General features: G+C 39.8%; 1 long non-coding RNA gene across 1 annotated transcript; it reads left to right on the forward strand.

Annotated features, from left to right (window-relative positions):
- The first annotated feature begins 17,197 nt into the window (after positions 1–17,197).
- Positions 17,198–18,630, forward strand: LOC306803987. The gene is made up of 2 exons (XR_013774759.1): positions 17,198–17,291; positions 17,467–18,630. It is a non-coding gene; the product is annotated as an uncharacterized lncRNA (long non-coding RNA).
- The last annotated feature ends 278 nt before the right edge of the window (positions 18,631–18,908 follow it).

Consider the following 18,908-nt stretch of genomic DNA (forward strand, 5'->3'; position numbering starts at 1 on the left):
AGCAGCTTTGTGATGGCTCACTGTGTTTCAGCATATATTCTGCTATGAGTTTTAGGTATCTTTCCAAATTTTGGTTGACGTAGGTTAGTTGTGTTTATTCTCCATGACCCCAGTAGTTCATCCAAGCCTCCGGAACAGAGCACAGTAAACTAGTGAGAGAGACAAAAAAAGCTGAGGAATGGTCAGTTTTGTTAGTTGTCAGAGGAGGGAAGGGTTTGTATTCTTTTTCACAACCTAATTTGCATTTCGCTGGAGTCAGGCAGTGGTGACATTAAGGCCTATGTTACTTCCCAGGGTACTTGGAATTCATAGGTCTAAATTAGACTCTTCTGAGTCTGCCATGAGTTTTCCTCTGTGATCCACAGAAGAATTTCTGTCTAACAAAAGTAAGGTCTTGTGATTATGCTCCAACAAAAAATGGATTTTCTCATTTGAGCCCTTGCATAAGGAGCTTTATTTTGCTCTTTGTTATTTTTAAACATGTCTTTGAAGTATCCTGGTCATTTTAGTCCAGGGTAAGTTCCTAAAATACACCTAGAGAGTCCTGATAAAGGTGATGCCCAGTGGTCATGCTTGCTGGAGCCCTACTACTATCCAAATAGAAAAATATTTTCCATGAAACTCCAGGGTTTTCCAGTCTTGCATTTCTGAAGGTACACTTTCCCCAGCAGCAGAGTGATTTGCAATTAATAGCTTAGGGGCAAGGAGTGAAGCACAGAATAACACAAGAAGTCCTATGAATGCCAACCACAAAACTGCGTATCTTTTCTGTCAGAAATAGTTGATTTTTCATTAAAGTGCTCGGAGATGAGTGCTGCTGTGCATGGGAACAAGTCTGGCAGTGATTTAGAAAGCAGAACTCCCCTATTGCACTGCATTTGCAAATTGCATGATGTTCATGTTACTTTGAATGTGAGACTGGGAGGCTCTCTGTTCTGAGCCTTTGCAAGTTAATGGCTTAGTCTGAAATCCTTATATTCAGTTGAAAAGATTCCTCGTTAGATAGGGAATTGCTAACTTTGGATTCTGATTCTGACAGGGTATTTTTTCCCTAAAGAAATACGTTTTGTTGTCTTAGTGAATTCAAGGTGTGGGTGTGATGCCACTGGAAAATGAGCACTGTTTCTCTTGCCAATTTGAGCACTCTAATGGTTGCACTACAGGCAGCTATTCTAGCAGAGAAACTTGTGTATTCATATTATTTCACCACATAAAGGAATCCATTTTAGTAATAAGAGTTGATTTAAAATATACACTAGTAAGTGAGTAATAAAAAAGGCAGTAGATGGAGAAGTATTTCCTTTTAACCTGTGTGGTTGTAGCTGAACTACCTGTCTTAGGCAAGAGCAACTTGTATTACTTGTCCTTGAACATGTATTTTGAAAGTTAGTCTAAAAGTTTAATCAATTAGTGCATGTTTTGATCATGTACTGCTATCAGATTCTTGTGGCTCTTCTCTCATTCTTTAACATAAAGTCCTTGCACCTCTATTTTTTAGTGGGGAGGTCTGGTATAGGCACAGGTACAGGAGTTGTGGGCTGCTAGGAGAAAGCCAGAAAAAGTAGTTTCTGGCCCATCTGTTACACTGTTTCAAGTAAATACTGGATATTTTGAGGTTAGACTAAAATCTTTACCCTTTAGTTTCCTTCTTAATTTTATTTTGGTTTTATTGCATCTTCATTCTAGACCTTTGAAAGATTATTATGAATATTTTACTAAATAACATTGAAAATACAAAGGTGATGTATGGAAGGATACAGGCCTATATCACGAAGTACTTAATCTGTGGTTGTTGCCACTCAGGTTTCCAGTGTAGCCATTACTGCAAGGTTTGAATGTTTAAGTAGTCGGAAATAAGGCTTTTTGAGGTACCACTGAATTCTACATATCAGCTGATATCCATAATTCTATGGCTGTGTAATGAAGCAGAGTGAGAACTTAATTAGTATTCCTCTTTCTATATATTTTCATTTAAGATTAGATTTTGCTTAGTGGTGCTTCTAAGTCAGTCAAAGTTTTTAATGCTCATCTGAATTCATGTGGTGGGATAAGACTGGGAGCGTCATTGTATCATTAGGAATTATGTGTTTTGCTTGACTAGTTGTCCTGGTTTGAAAGGACAGGTGTCTGCCAGTAAGGGCAGAAGTTTCCCTTTGGAATAGAGACTTTGGTTCCACTCCCCTCCCCCAAGTATTATGATTGTTTGAAGCAAGGACTCTGAGGCAGAGATAAGGGGGGTGGGAATAACAGCTCTTTTACTAATATATCTAACTATACAAACAGAAAACAATAACAGTTAAAATTGCTAACAGAACGAAATAGGTAACTCGGTGTCAGTCCCTTTAGATGCAAGCACGCTGTCTCTGTGCTTAGTCCACAGCCCGGATCTGCTGAAAGGCAGGTGGGAACAAAGGCAGGAAGGAGAGGGGGGAGGGGCGGCAGCGGCCGCGCCGGTCCCGGGCGGGAACGGGCTGCAGCGGCGGCTCCTCACTCACCGTGTGTGTCCGGGTGATCAGCTGTGTCCGCAGAGGCAGGAGGCTGGAACGGGGCAGATGCAGGGCAGGTGTTCGCAGAGGGTCTGGCTCTGCTGTGCTCGGCCGCGTGGCTGAATGATCCCAGGCGTCTTCCTCCCAGCTTGCCGGAAACGCGAGTGCCCTCCCGGAAGCCTCAGAGGCCCCTCCGGGGGCCGTCCCCACCCACCCCTTTGTCTGGACCCATCAGGGACCCTGGGTGTAACCCGGCCAGCTCCATTGGCATGATAATGGGAAAAATTCTTTCAGTTGACACAGTAACAGAAAAACACTCAACCCTGAACACTAGTGTGACAAAGATGTTGCTGGAGAAGAATTTTGTTTCAATTTGTTTCAAAGATTTTGTTTCACTCCTAAGATCAGGAAAGCATCTTATTTGTAGCCTGCTGGAGAAAAAGTTGGTGTAAACTCTCTAGTGATATTCCATTAGGTACAAGTAGAAACTTAAATTTTTTTTTTTTTGGTGAAAGTTTGGATAAATTTGCAGTAGTGCAGGAAAAAGAAAAGCTCAGGAACAAACACCAGTAGAAATGGGGCTGCATCTTTTGGGCTGGAACTCAAAAGTTAACTGGCTGTATAAACACCGTGTTTCCAAGCAGTTGCTTACCAGGCTTGGTGTTGTTTTCAAACAGTGTCTCTGTCAATGAGGCTAATGATACACAGCTCCACTTACCCCATGTTGTCTGTCTCCTGTTGCAGTTGTATTCCAAGTTCATCCAGGGGTAGCAGAAATTCCTTGTGTGTGTGTGTGTCTTCTGAAGTGGGTAATAGCTTCTGGTGAATCTTGTGTCATCCTTTCCCTTGTATCACAAAGAGGTGCATAATATCTGTGCACGAGAAATTGTTTGATCTGTGCAAATTGATATCCCAGATGAAATTTAAATAGTGGGTTTCCAGAACAAAAGAAAATGCTGAGTTTTTACAGCATGACTTTATAAAGCTTTTCAAACAATGCCAGCAAGTCTTGAAAGTTGTCATTATCCCCGTGGACATGGGAACATAACAGTCTCATCGGGTGGTACGTGTGGTCTGGACGTCAAGGCTTTCTCACTTAAGTGGTGAAGTGTCCTGGTTTGAAAGGACAGGTGTCTGCCAGTAAGGGCAGAAGTTTCCCTTTGAAATAGAGACTTTAATTCCACTCCCCCCAATATTATAATTGTTTGAATCAAGGACTCTGATGCAGAGATAAGGGGGTAGGAATAACAGCTCTTTTACTAATATATCTAACTGTACAAACAGAAAACAACCGCAGTTGTTAAAATCGCTAACAGAACAGATAACTCGGTTTCAGTCCCTTTCGATACAAGCACGCTGTCTCTGTGCTTGGTTCCAGTCCTGCAGCTGAAACAAAGCCCGGAGCTGCCGAGGGGCAGGAGGGGGTGGGGCGGCAGCGGCCACGCCGGTCTCGGTGGGAACGGGCTGGAGCGGCGGCTCCTCGCTCACCGTGTGTGTCCGGGTGATCAGCTGTGTCCGCAGAGGCAGGAGGCTGGAACGGGGCAGATGCAGGGCAGGTGATCGCAGAGGGTCTGGCTCTCCTGTGTTCCACAGCGGGGCTGAAGATGGGGTGTCCTCCACCGAGCTCCCCGGACACACTAGTCCCCCCCAAAGCACGAGAGGCCCCTCCGGGAGCTGCTGCCACCGACCCCTTTTGTCTGGAGTCATCAGATATCCTAGGTGTAACCTGACCAGCTCCATTGGCATGATAATGGGAAAAATTCTTTCAATTGACACAGTAATAGAAAAACACTCAACCCCCAACATGAAGCTTTCTCACAAAGTGAGCTTTCTCACGTAGAGCATCATCATGTTTGTTCCTGAGATCTTCAGGGTGGTGGGTGATGTGTGGTTTAATTATTATTATTAATATTACTATTATTATTATTACATACAGAACTGTGTTGCATGTTCACATGCATGTTGCATTTCAGTGTATCTTTTAAGGTTGTGAAGATGGATCTGTGAAAAGAGTTAAACAGTGGAGCATAAAATGAAAGGGATGTGTTCATCTGAACTAACGTGTGTGCATGCATATTTATTGCAAAATTTGGAAGTCTGAAACCCCCTGTTCTTTCATAAATATTTTTATATTTCAGCCTGTCATTTAGGTTTTAAGTATGTAATCTACCATAGCAAATACACTTTTTTTTCTTATCCCTCAACAGACCTTGCCAAGTGATTACTTTTACCAGCTGTTCCAAATACTGGAAGAAATAATGAGCTTAAAAAAAAAAAAAAACCCAGCAAATTGTAGCTTCTTGCTTCCTCATTCCATTGTCACTAGAAGATTTGGACAGTTGCTCTGTCATTAAGTACCTACTTATTTTAAAGGTTAGGGCTACAATGAAAATTACGCTTTTGCCACTTAAATTTGTCTTTGAAAATCTCTTTTTTGAGGGATGATAGTAATTTACTGTAATATAGGCCACAAGTACAATGAAGTGACAAGTGCTATGTTTTAAAAATAGAAAAATGCTCAATTTTCTCTCACTCCCATCCAAAATTTAAGAAACTCTTGTATGCTTAATGATAGTTTTTGTATTTCTTCTGTGCAGATGGTATCATGAGGCTTTATTTTTCTGTTAATTTTGTGTGAGATCTAAGGATTGGTTCTGTGGAATAGAGCCCACCTTTGTGAAGAATCACAGTGGGTGGTGTGCAATGACCCCTTGTTGAGTTGTACTCATAATTTAGATACTACTGTGGGGTGTTTGGGTTGTCATTTCCCACAAGATTGTGCCTTTTTGCAACTTCCTTCCATACAAAATTAGCCCCTTATCTTATAACAGCAGTTGTATTAGTGTTTACTGAGAGTGTGAGAGTGTAATTGGAGGCTTAGAGTTAATATTCACTTCAGATTAAGCTCTGATATGTTCTTGGTGATGAAGAGTAAACTCAAAGTTTAAAAGGTTAAAATAAGTCTTAGTATAGTGGTCATATATGACCAATCAAATTGTTAAGTTTGTTTATATAAATGCACTTAGAGTGACTAAGGTGGAGAAATGTCTTTAGAGTGGGTCTTTTTTGCTATAGACAGTTAAAAGTAAAGAAAAATATTTCAGTAACTTTTCTCCTATTTTCAGGCAGTTACATATCTCTCCCTGGTGATACTGGTTTGTTTGTTTTTGGGTTTTTTTTGTGTTGCGGTTGTTCAGAGTTTGCTGGACAGGTATTTTCCCTAGTAATTTCCTTGCTTATGGTATCAAAAGCATAAAAGCTGGAATCCATGGTTTCCTGCTTTTGGTGCTAGCCTGTGTTCTGTTGTACACATAATTATGGCCTGTAGAAACAAACTAATGATGTCATTGATAGTTTTGCTAATAGGGTGTGTGTTTGCTCTTCTTGTAAATAAAAAAGGTAGATTCCATTTGAAAAGATGGGGAAACTTGGAAGAAAATGGCAACAATCACTGTGTGGGTGACTTGTTCTGGGGCACATTCTCTTGTGAAGCTTGTTGCCTGCAATATTGACTCATTGCTTATGTGAGGGTCTGTCTGGTATTTAAAGGGAGGTCCAGAGGCTTTTCTGACTTTTTTGTTTTGTTGATGTACATGAGTCATTTATTTGAGTACCACTGTAGTTTTGGGTGTATGTGTTTGCAGTGTTCCTTACTTACAGTACCTGTAGTAGCTCTGCACTTACTTCAGCCCCCAGCAAGGACTAATACTTTGGCTTGTCCCTTGTGTGAAGAATTTCCTGGTTTTAGGGGGAAATGAGAAACCAATTGTTTTCCTGGATGTATATTTTAGATGAGACTACTACTTTTCAAATAGTTAACCCTTTAAATGGGTTTGTGGCACAGGAATTAACCTTGTAGGTAATGGAAAAGTCCAAGTTTTATCTCCAGTGTTTCTTCCATGAGTGAGTGTCCAAGTCTAAACTAGGCTGGTGCATCTCTTGTGTGCTTAGTAGTCTTTCCAGTATGGGCTGAATGATGAATTTGGGAAACTTTTAACATTTCCCTTTATACAACAATGATTTAAAATAGGGTAAATGCTCTACTTGTGTCTTTTCATTCTTCCTTAAGAAAAATTGTCCTTCTGTCTGGCATCACTCCAGATGTGCCCCCCTGTGCTGAGCATGGCACCTTGTGGTCCCTTGGGTCAGCTGGATTCAGCTGTCCTACCTGTTTCCCTTCCCAATTTTTTGTTTATCCCCAGCCTGCTTTGCTGGTGGTGTGACAGGAGCAGAAAGAACTTGACTCTGTATAGGCTCTGCTCAGCAGCAACTCAAGCATCCCTGAACTATCAGCACTGTTCCTGGCATGAATCCAAACTATACCTCCCTATCAGCTGCTATGAAGAAAATTAACTCTATTGCAGAGAAAACCAGCACAGGCATCCCAAGGTCCTTTATTTAGTGAGCTTTCCCAGCTATGCCTCTGCAGTAAGGCTTATCTGTATGTTAGATCCTAAATGTGAAATGAATAGTCCTTTGTATAAACACAAATAGATAAAATTTTATCACTCAGAACAGCTATTTCTATGTAGTGAGTTACATCTAAAATGCAGAATGACTTATTAAGAAGATAAGACAGAAGATGTTAGCAATAGCTTATGAATAGAAATGTTAACACTATAGGTGTCAGGGAAGGACTGTAAATAATTAATGGTTTTGAAGGTAGAGATTAAGTTAATAAGAAACTGGAAACAAGAGCTGTAATACTGAAGATACATAGTCCTGCTGCATTCCCTGCTCTGAGATGATGGTCGAGGGGCCGTTGTGTTGATGTTGTAAAAATCTAAATGAAGGGACCCCTTTCCCACCACAGAGTAGCTTCTCCCAGCCTTTTTTTTACACCCTCCCCATCATTCCCAAATATCTTAAAGCAGTCAGTGTAAATTAGCATTATTTTGGGAAACACATTTCTTAAAGCCATTTCATACTTTTCATTTCTGTTTGGGCTGTGATGAGGCAGGTGAATGAATGGCTGCAAGTTCTCCAAATGCTGATATTTCCCTTTGCCCTTCACCGTAGTCCTGGCCCCTAAATCTTGACTGGCAGCTGACCAAGGAGGAATCCTAGAACATTTCAGCATCAAAAAACCTTAGGTGTTTAGAGACTGGAGCCAGGTTGATGAGGATATGTGGTGAGAAGATGGACTCAGTATTGGGAATACTCCAAATTAAGTTAATGCTTACCTGTATCTAACATGTCATTGTGCAGAGTAGGTGCATATGGACACCTGAGAAAACATTTGAGACAGAGCAGTTTGGAGAAACACAGATGTTGTTTTTTCTCCTATTTATGTTGCATTAGCTTTGATATTTTCTGTGTGTACACAGGTATTCCCCGCTGAACTGGGTATTTACAATCCTGAAGAAATATTTATAAAGCACTTGAATTTGTTGCTCTTAACAGCTTAGCACAAGCTCTAGGGAAGCAGTGCTGCTGAGAGCAGTAGGTTGCCTCCTTTTGTGGGATTTAGTGGATGATTAAATGTCTCAAATATATGTCTATTATATTAATAGAAATGAAAATAGCAATAGTACCTAGCATCAAAAATTATTCTCTTATTTCCTGTTGGAGTCATAAATAGCGTTTCCCTGCTTTCTTTGTGTAAAACAAAACAGCCACCCTGTACAAGAAATTGCTCTCAATTTCCTTTCTCTTATTGCAGTCTCAGTGCTTACTGATTTGGTGGAAAGTGTGTGGGTCTTCCTTAGCTTTTTGATGAAACTTGGGGAATTTTTTCCTCCTTTAGGAATTTATTTATTTTAGAAAATAACGCTTAGCGCTTTCAGAGTTCTTAAAAGGTGTTTTCTTTGGTCTTGTACCTGATATTTCAAATGTTCTGGTTAAAAGAACATTCTTTTAAAAGAACAGCACCCTGCCCTTCTGAGGAAACAAACTGATAGAGCTAGGAAAGTCCCATGGTACTGGTTATATCTGAGGTTACATAGGGATGGAGGTTAGACAAATTTGTGTTTGGTTCATGAATCCTGATTTGTTTTATTTTATATATGTGCATAATAAATAACTCAATTATAATTAACAGGGATAAATATGGTTTTAAAAAACAGCCTCTTCTTTCTTCCCAGGGGTGCTTGTAGGTGACTTCCATCTTTTCAAGGAGCCTGAAGCCAATTTATCTGAGAGCTCTCTGTCCCTGACCTTTCCTTCCCTGTTGCGTGCGATCTCCCCTCTCCACGCTGCCACTGCGCTGAAGGAAAAGCCCGACCAGAGCAGCTCTGCTGGAACATCTGTCTCCACTGTCCCTTTGTGTTCTGCTGCCAGCTTGGATAACTCAGTGTGCTCCTCGGGAGAACACAGGAGCCTCTTGGTTTGAGCAGCAAAGCAACAACAGACCTGGAGTTTTTAAGCCCTTACACTGCTTAAGATAAAGCTTAGATGGAGCTCTGAGGTGGAAGTGTGGTCTTAGGGGGTAGGATTTCTATGCTGTGTCATCAGAAGGGAATGCAGTCTCCCAGGACAAATACCAGAGTCCTTGGAGGGAAATCACCTTGCAAGAAAAGGAGCTTTGAATTTGTTATTTGGCGTCCATTAAATGCCCTTTAAAGTTACTGTTTCAAAATGATTCCTCAAGGTAGCTTTTTTGCAATGTTTTTATAAGGACTAATAGCTCAATTTTTTCTTTTTTGTTTTCCTGTCAAACACTCCTAACTTGGAGCAGTTTGGCTTGTGTCATGATTTTTTCTGAGCCAGCTGGTCTTGTTAGGGCATTGAAGGAGGGAAGCCTGGGTAAGAGAAAGGAGGGCTGGGACATCAAGGCTGCCTTTTTCTGTGAAGATTTTCTTATTAGGCAGGGCTCTGGAAGAGATGGGCACTAGGAGCTGAAGTCAAATACCTTTCAGGGACTTGCAGAAAGGATTGTACATTATAGAACATCAAATACAAATCTTGTGTTTTGAGTGCCTGTAGTTAAGATGTAGTGGGATAACATTTTCAAGAGATTCTGTTCTTAAAATTTCAATAAATATAATTGGTGTCAACTCTACACCTTTATTCTACCTTAAGCCCTGCCAGAAAAAAACCTTTTCAAGTCCTTGTTTATAACCTCATAAACTATAGTCTTCCTGAATAGTTTGTTGTGCATTAATTAACTAAATTTTTTAATGATACATCCAAAGCAAAAGGAGTCTGAGTCATTGTCAGAGTCACAATGCAGTTTGATCAATGAGATTAATCAGATGTGACACAGGCAAACAGTTGTTCTGAAAGGTAATTGTGAAAAATTGAGACACTTGCATGTGTACAGGTGGAGCAGTTGTAAATAGTGCTTTGTTAATATTCCCAGTAAAATCTGAGGCAGCTCAGAACTGGGTGAGGAAAAGGAAAAATGCAGTTGCTCTTTGTCATGGAGGCATCTGTTGGAATGCTGCAGGGTTTTTTTTCACCAGTAAGCATATTATCTGGCTTTTGAGGGTTAAGATTTTGAATTTCATATGATCAGTCACCTTCTGAAGGTATTTGGAATACATGTTGTTCTGTGATTAAACCAATCCTCAATTCTGGAGGGACAGGGTAACATTGCTACTAAAATACATTGCCTACAGAAAATCAAGGTCTTTTTGTAACCTGGTATGGAAATAGGTGACATTGTTTTGCTGTTGCAATACACTGCCTTTTCTTGCTTTACACTGATAAATGGTGACTATGAATTTGAAGTGACCTGTTTTTGTACCTTTTGAATACTGACCTTGGTGAGATATATACTGCTTACTATATCAATTCACTGCATTGCATAAAATCAAACAAATCCAGTTGTAGCAGAATCAATAATCAGGAGCAAGCAATTTTCTGTCTGGTTTTGGTTTGTTTCTTTAGATTGTTTTTTTTTTTTGGTATTTTTTTTAAGGTAGTGGGGTTAGCTCCTCTTGTTGCACCACATTGTAGAGTGTACTCCTCTGCCTTTCAGTGGGACAAATTGAGCTAACTTCAAAGGAGATCTTTCACATTAAAGTTTTTATAACTCACTTTTTGTGTTTCAGATTTTTTTTAATCCTAAATTGCTCTCACTATTAATGTCATTTTTAGCAGATTCTCTTGTGTATTAACCAGGAATCAGCTGTGGATAAGATACAAAACAATAAGGCTGTACTGCTCAAAATAATGCAAGGTTTTGTTCTTTTTCCTAGTTCTTTTGTAGTGATTCTTTACCTTCAGAATAATTATTGTCTGTGGAAGAATGGTGTGGGTTTGTTGTGTGGGGTTTTTTTTTGGTTTTTTTTTTTTTTTTTACTTCAATATCTTTTCACTCAGATTGGTTTTTCCCTTCAAAAGGTTATTTTTGTGAAGTATACGTTCTTGATTTAATTCCATATACAATATATTGTCTTCTATGGATAAGAGAAAAAGATGTGTATATAGAAAAATCCAGCTCCTAAGATACAAGTTCTTACCTTGATATGGCTGGAGACTCGAGGGTGATAAACACTGGTGACTTCATATGGCTCTCAATAAGGCACATGGCAAGCTTTCTGTTCTTTCAGTAGAATTTGGTTTGCACTCCTGATTTATAAAAACCGAACCACACACAACCCTCAAACAAACAAAAACCCTAAAGTATAAAACACCAAATCAGTGCGAATCTCTCTTTCCTCTTCTGGCACTTCGTTTTGGGAATGTGAAAAGAGTTTTTTCATATATTAACTGGAGGACTAAATATTTACTAAGCCAAAGCATGGGCAGCATTTCCTGCCTTCATTTTCTTAAATAGAAATATTTTACATTCTGTTCCATGCATGTACTATATTTATTTCTGAATTTACCAGGGCATGAATATGAAAGTGAAGATATAAATTAGATATTCAGTGTAGTCTTTGAACTAATGCTATTTTAAAATTTTATATGATGATTTTTTTGTTTGCTAGATGGAAATGCGTTCATAGTTTTTATTTTAAAAGTAAATATTGAATAATTGTAGACAAAATGTAGTTAAGTAAACTACTGCCTCTTTCTTCCTCCCAGTTGGGCTGTGATCTGTTTTTGCTGTTGAAAGCAAACTTCAGCCGCTTCTAGAAGTGTAAGCAGAAATGACACAGTTAGAAAACTCATGCCATACATTTTATGGTTCTCTTTTGGTCTGTACTCCTGGTAAGAGCTGGACTCAAGCATGTTTCAATCAGGAGAGGGGAAAAAAAAGGATGAAATAGTCTTTTAGACAAAACTGACCTAGCAGTTCCTGTTTACTGATTAGTGGCTTCTAAAGTGAAAACTTCATTAGCAATAATGATAGCTGCCAAAAAACTGCTTGTTCTCAAAATAGCTATTACCACTTAGCTTGAATCGCTTTGCAGATATCTCCAGCTATTTAGGACCAAAATAGCACTTAATGGGTTTAAGTAATCAATAGCCCCTTCTGAAGATCTTGGCACATAAAATATTAATTGTTTATATTTGTCTCTTTAAGAATCTACTAAGCACTCTTAACACATTACAAAATGCTAAGATTGCAAAGTGCCTCTATTAAATGTTAAAATGCCTCTAAGAAGCCCAAGATGTTTGTTTTATGTATCAATGTAAATAAATGCTACTTTTATTCTCTTGAAGTACACAATTACTTTGAAGTTCAGTGTTGAGTTTGATTTGCTGACAGATTTGTTTTACTGTAGAGTGGCAAGGTAGCCTTTAAAAATGTCATTTTTTTTCCTGCAGTCCTTATACTTGAAATTACAGAATATTTCTCAGGTAAGAGAAATCCTTTAACACACTTTCCTGTAACTAAATAGAAAATATCTGTTCAGCCCAATTGTGTTTGATCTTGGGACATAATTAAGGTGCATTTTTAATGCCCATAGCTGGTTCAGGTGCTGCAGAGTAGGAAAAGAAGTGCTGGATGGGGTGCAGGTTGATGGATGTCAGAGTGCACTTCTAAAATCCCAGAGCTACTGGGATTATCTGTTGTAGCAATCAAGCATTTCAGGAGGAATGGTAATTTCTAGTGGAATTTGGAAGATGAGAATGAGTCTCAGCCTAATTGTTTTAGAGTTAACATGACTGCTCGTCTTAGATCTTACTACAACCAACATTCAAATTCCCCTTTAGCCTCCTATGTCTAGTAAGTGAGATTTGTTTACACTTTACTAAAATTAATGTCAGGGTGTGACTTAGGTTTGCCAATTTTAATATATATTTAATTTCTTTTAGGGATAAGATTTAGGAGTAGAGACAAGGCAGGCTCAAAACTTAAAAAGGTACAAGAAGAAATTTATTAATAACACAAAAAATATAAAAATTCAGGATAAGATTCCTAGATTATTCCCTTCTCCCTTCATTCCACATTTCTTACCAACAACATACAGAGAACACTTTAATCAGTTATCCACCCAAATAATCAGTTCAATTCACTTAAGAAAGAAAAGTTCCTTTTTTAGTTATGGCTTAGGGGGTGTCTTCATCTTCATAGTCTACATCCGCCCGGGAAAATATTGCAGATTATGATTCTCCTCCCATTTTTCACAGTTCTTCCAGAGCTGTGCTATGAGTTATGTTACACACTTGGGGTACCACTTTTAAAGGCAGGCTGCCGAAAACCAAAATTCTCTTCATCTCCTTCTCTATCAAATGTCTCTGTTCATATTCCAGTCCCAAAACAGAGAGCTCCATTTCCTCGAGGCAAAAAGTCTTCTCAGGCATCCAAACCTCCCCAAGTATGTTTCACAGTTTAGAGGAATTTTCGTGTAGTCACAATCCCCTTAGCCCACAAAAAAGGTTTTCAGCTACTTATCAGTTGCATCTTTTCAATCTCTTCCCACCAGGAACTTTATCTTCACTCCGCTGACTTCTGTAGACTCCATGCTTTATTTCTTCTAATTCAGGGGAGCTCAGGAGATCCAGAATCTTATCCAGGCATTAAGAAGAGTTAAAATTGTATCCAGATCGTGAAGGAGCTGGAGGCCTCTTTCTCTCAGAAGGGTGTAGGGAGGGGGAAGGGAGAGGCTTTGGTGGCTCCCCGATCCCCCGCTCGGCCACGATACCGTGGAGTGTCGAGCCAAGCCGAGCCCCGCCGAGCTGGGGCCGTGCGGGGGCCGCCCAGAGCCTTGCGGTTGGGGGGGGGGGGGCGGAGTGAGGGTCCGGGACCATGTGGGTGCCGAGCCAAACTGGGGCCGGGCCGGGGCCCTGGCCAGAGACCTGCACCTCCCGAGACCGGAAGCTGAAAACAAGCAGTTAACTTGATCCACTGTGATTTGTGAAAGCGAATTAACTTTTCTTTGGTTTCCCGAGCTGTCCATCACCAAATCAGCTCTCCAATTGGTGTCAGCAGCTCACAGGGGAAGCTCCCAGAGATGGGAGAGCCCCTCCCACTCCCCAGCCTCATGGAGCTTTCCCTGAGGTGAATCCACCCCTCCCCCCTAGTACATGAAACCAACACAATTAAATGCACTATTTTCTTTACTGGAGACTGAACATCTTGATGCGCTTTTTCATTAAAAACATCAATGCATAAACATAAAAAGGGAAATTGCTATTGATCAAAATTAGCAAGGTGTTTCTATCTGGTCAGTTTTCTGCATTCCTTAAAGCAGCTATTTTAGTCATATTGGCAATTTTTATTGTATGACCCCTCAATCTTCATGATGTGTACAGAAAATGGAAGGGATTATGGTATTTTTACTTCACTGATATTCAGCTGCTTTCAAGGTGAAACTGGGGATGGAAAAAAAGAAAATTCACAGCTCCTGCCAGACTTGGCTTGACTGTGGGAGTACTTGAAGACCTTTACTTGGAACATATGGTATGAAATTGCTGCTGATTTGGGTGTCTTGAGTTTAAGCATAGAAACAGTTGGATACTGTCAGTCAGTAGCTGCCAAAAATTGAAATTTAATGAGGTAAGCTTTAACCTGCATACCTAGTGGGTACCTGTCTCTCAAATGTCACCTGCATACAAGATGCAAGACTTTTTTTTCTAGTAGCAGATTTGTACTGAAACCTGAGAGACCTTTTAAGCTTTGCTTTTTCTTTCCTCTTAAGCAAAAGTGTGTTATTATTTATATAGTATTGCAGTTGTGGCAGGAAAGGGAGGCTGAGAGACTGTCCTGTCCATCTTCCAGGGGCATGTTTTTAAAACATCACTGTTTTATCCATTATCAAGGGCATTTTTTGAAACATCATTGTAATTGCTTCTGAAGAGCTGTTTCTAGGAAACTCTAAGGCCACCAGTCAATTTCTGTTTAATCTTTCCTCTCTCTCTTAATAAGGCAGAAAAGGTGGTGAGTCTGGCAGCTGAGTATCTCTCTGCTCCAATGCTTCCCTTTCTGCTTTGGACTGTAAACACCTGAGTTCTTGTTATCTCCCTCCTGCTGGCAGTGCCATTAGGGAAATTTTAAATAGTTCCAGCACGATGCAGGCTGCTGTCGAGATTCAAAATCCTGTTATGACTGTAAACTGTGAACCGTGAAATATTGAAGGACAGAGGTTGAGTGAGTATTCTGCTTATTTGCTTAAGATTTGGCTTCCTTTTGCTTTAAAAGAAAGGTTGTCTCTCCTAGTTTAGGAAGAAAAAACAAAAGTAGAAGAAAAACCTGCATGTGTGAAGCAACAGTGGATTGAGCAAAGCCCCTAACAAATGTCCTTTTTCTGTATTATCTCATTCCTGACTGACAAGCAGAGGAAGCATCATGTTTAGAGTGCAATAGTAAGACTGCAGTCTGTTCTGCTGGTGTCCAAGATCAGAGCTTGTACAGTTGCAAGATGTAAACCCCCTGTCTTCCCATTTTATGTTATCAAAGAAGGTCCCTTCCTTCCTAGCTGTTGCTGAAGTTTGCCTATCTGAATTCTAAGGGAATACTCAATAAGACTTGGTGGAGGATTAGCTCTTATTTCTGCTGAGAAAATCCTCCGTTCTTTTAGGGAGGGTCTCTACAAAAGGCTTATGTTTGTCTTATTGAATATTTTTATTTATTAGCAGTTTGGTTTATCTGGGTAACTGTACATCCCTAATTCTGTAATTTTTGGTTAACTGCTTGTGCTTTTCTTGGTAATGCTGTATGTTTTGCTTCTGCTGCTTTCCTTGTATTTTCTAATACAGAGACATAAGCTTGAGTCTCTGCTGTCAGGTCTTTCTGCCAGCCTGTCTGGCTGATGGTCTTCTTCAGACCAGTCTGGTGTTTGTAAATAGGCTTGATGCAAGTCGTGTCACAGCAGAAATAATGAAACTCCCTGTATTAAGTGCTATGCTAGTTCAATGATGTTGATAAGATCTGTTCATCCCTGCATCAGTATAATTTAGAGAAATTGCTGTATTGTGAATGGAATTTTAACAAGAAGTCTCCATGGAAAAAAGGGTAGTTAAATTAAAATCATGTTTAAATCAGAACAGTACAAAGAAGGCATTGGATATAAATCAACGATGTTAATGACAAACAAAGCTAACTCTAAAAAGTGTGGTGTGAGAAGGTTCTGCCTTGGTTTTGTTGTTTGTGCCTATGCACTTGTAATATGTTTGTTTTAATTTTTTTCTATCACATGTATTTGATGTTAAATACTATAGTTTTTTCAATGTCAAAAGTTAGCTTGACCACAAAACTTAAAACTTAAGAACTGCTGTAGTGCAAGTAGGGAAGAAAAAAAGACGTGCATACAAAGAGTTAGTAGACAATAATGAACTCCAGGATCTTTAACTGTGTAATATTTATGTCTTGGATTTTTTAAAAAAGTATTTCAGATATTCTTATCTAAATAGAGAAATGCCATTAATTGCTTGGTTGTGAAATAAACCTGTAATGGATCTTGGACATAATTTACATGTCCCCACCTCCCACTCCAGATGAAAAAGTAGGCAAATCAGATTTGTTTTGGTTGCTCTGAAGCAAAGTGAGACAGAGGCATTAAGACAGATATGTGGAAACTGTCTGCAGCGAGAGCAAGTATCCCTCATGTCTGCTGTGACAGAGAGCTTGCAGCTGGTTCTTGTATACACAAGCTGTCCTCACATCACTGGTGGAGAAGGCTGTGACTGGGTACCCTTTTGGTACAAGGTACCACCCAGACAGCTCTGCTTGTCCGTCCAAAGTCCTGCTCAAAGCTTCTGATTTTATCAGTGAGCTCACTGTCACAGCACATCAAATCCCTGCCTCTCCTGGACCCCTGGAAAACTTCCGCTTCTCTGGCTCGATTAAATAACTTGAGCTAAAAAATGCGCATAACCCCCAAAAATTGAGACTGTTTTTTGGCCTTTGCTTGAACAGTATTGGAGCCAAGCAGTTTGAGCTCCAGCTCATTCCTGTTCTAGTCTGGCTTTGGAAGAGTCTAGAAAAGCTAGGCTGGTTTTACTGTTGTGCTGGTGAAAGGGACTTTTTTGGGGTAGCCGACAGGTCCCCAGGGTGCCAAAGGGGACTCAACCATTATTATCCTGACTTGAAAAAAAAGTCATTAGGACTAGATGTTATCTTCAAGTAATATGAGATCAGCAGCTTTATCAGTGGTCAAGGATAGACGTGGCAGACAGTACTCAGAGGGAGCAGGGTGCTTTGTTCCTTTCCCTGCACAGTTTTTACTCTATGGCATGAGTTATTAGGTTACAGCATTTTATTGACTGGGAGGAGGAAGAGAAAGGATGATGATAATGTAATAGAACATTATAAATGATAAGTGGTAAAATAATAATCTACATGTAATCAATACCTAACTCTCTCATGGTTGATCAGATATGCAGATGCTGGGTTTGAATTTTACACCTACATTATCTATTGTTAGAAGTGCAATGTGATTGGCTCCAAAATGCAAGTGAACTGTAGTTGCAGCTAAAGAGCTCAGAATTTGGAGGTGGAATGTACTATCTTGAGTCTTTTTCAGTGAGGTGGGAGTTGGTGATTCTTTATTTACCAAGTGACATTTTACTTTGTAAACCTTACTATGCTCATGACTTAGCTCTATTCACTGCTTTTTGTCATTGCTTCAGTTTCACTCAATTCTGTGGTCCCATTTCAGTTTCACTCGTTTCTCTGGTCCTTTCTTCCCCTGTCTTCATCCAGTCTCAGTCCCATCCTGTGGGGAAAATGTGCTGGGCTGGTGCTGATCTCCAGCTGGTGGGAGAGGCCATTGTTGAACCACAACTTCCACAGGATTACAGCTCTCCTGCTTGAACTTCTGTGTGCTGGAGGCCTTCCCATGAGGTTATATTGGAAAGTCTGTGGGAAGTTTTGATTCTCTTAGAGAAGAAATTAAGGAGTAAATAAATTATCCGTCAGTAAATTTAATGGGAAGCCTATAAAGAAGAGACAACCTGATACAGACAGAGCAGCAGAATGATCTCAACTGACCAGCAGGAGGCTCTGATGGATTTCACTGCAGCATTTATATCAAAAGCAGTTCAAAAATCCAAATTTGCCTCTTTTTGGTCTGAGTTTAAATGGGCTCTTATTTGCCAACAACAAGAGTAGGGCCTGAGGTTGAGAAGGTGATGGCAACTGGCAACTTCCAGAAGGATTTTGGCAACTTGCAGTATCTGTCTGTTTCTCTTTAAGTCCTCTTCCTGCATCTCTGGGGTAAAAGAGAGGTGTAGCTGCAGAGAATATTTATAATCATCATCTTGTCAGAGCTCTTTGTACTGCCTGTGCAGAGGAACAATGCCTGAAGTTCTTGTCGTGCTGTGATATAGACAATTTCTACAAAGCTGTGTTAGCTTTTCCTGATCTTTTTGTGGCTAGGGGGATATGAATTGGAAAAAAAACTTGGACCTTAATTCTCTAGGGGCTGCCACATGAACTTGGTGTCCTGGGGAATCTGATGCAAGAAGTATGAAGGGTGGGAAACTAAGTATAGGAATGTGGGAATATTTCTACTCATGTCTTGTAGATCCTTACTGCAGTTACTCCTTTTTAATCTTTTGGAATTAACCATTGCTTACAAACAGTGTGGGTTTTTTGTGTTCTGGGGAGTAAGAAAGTGAGAACTGATGTTGGCAGAAATTGTTGTGAGCTTGTTGTTGGATGTCAGAGTTGGATTTTAATCTTCTTTTTGACTGCAGAGATCTGCTCTTGGTCTGCACACTATCTGAGCCTGCATATCCCTAAAATGTTCTAACCAAGCTTTTCCAGAGCAATCCATCAGGATTTTCAATTTATTTCCATAGTGTGTCCTGAAGGAGCACGTGGGAGTGGAATTTAGGGAGAAATAAAATTTATTGAAAGCACTAAGTGTGCTTCAGTTTAAATGTCATTTAATCATGTTGCTCTTGCCTTTTTCTCCTTTTAATTTCTGAAAATTTGGAGGAGTGAAGTTCAGTTAGTCAGGAGTATAACTCTTTAAATTGTCCAAGGCCTTTAGACCTAGGTTTATTGAATGTGAGTTATTTGAACTTTGGTCAAATATTTTTTTCTTCTGATGCTGACACAGTCAGCAGGAGAATCTTCCTTATTTTACTGTGTTCCACTCTAAAGGAAATACTAAATTCCTCTTATTCCTTACAAGTGCT

The sequence above is a fragment of the Erithacus rubecula genome, assembly GCF_903797595.1.
Source record: "Erithacus rubecula genome assembly, chromosome: 6".
Lineage (NCBI taxonomy): Eukaryota > Metazoa > Chordata > Aves > Passeriformes > Muscicapidae > Erithacus > Erithacus rubecula.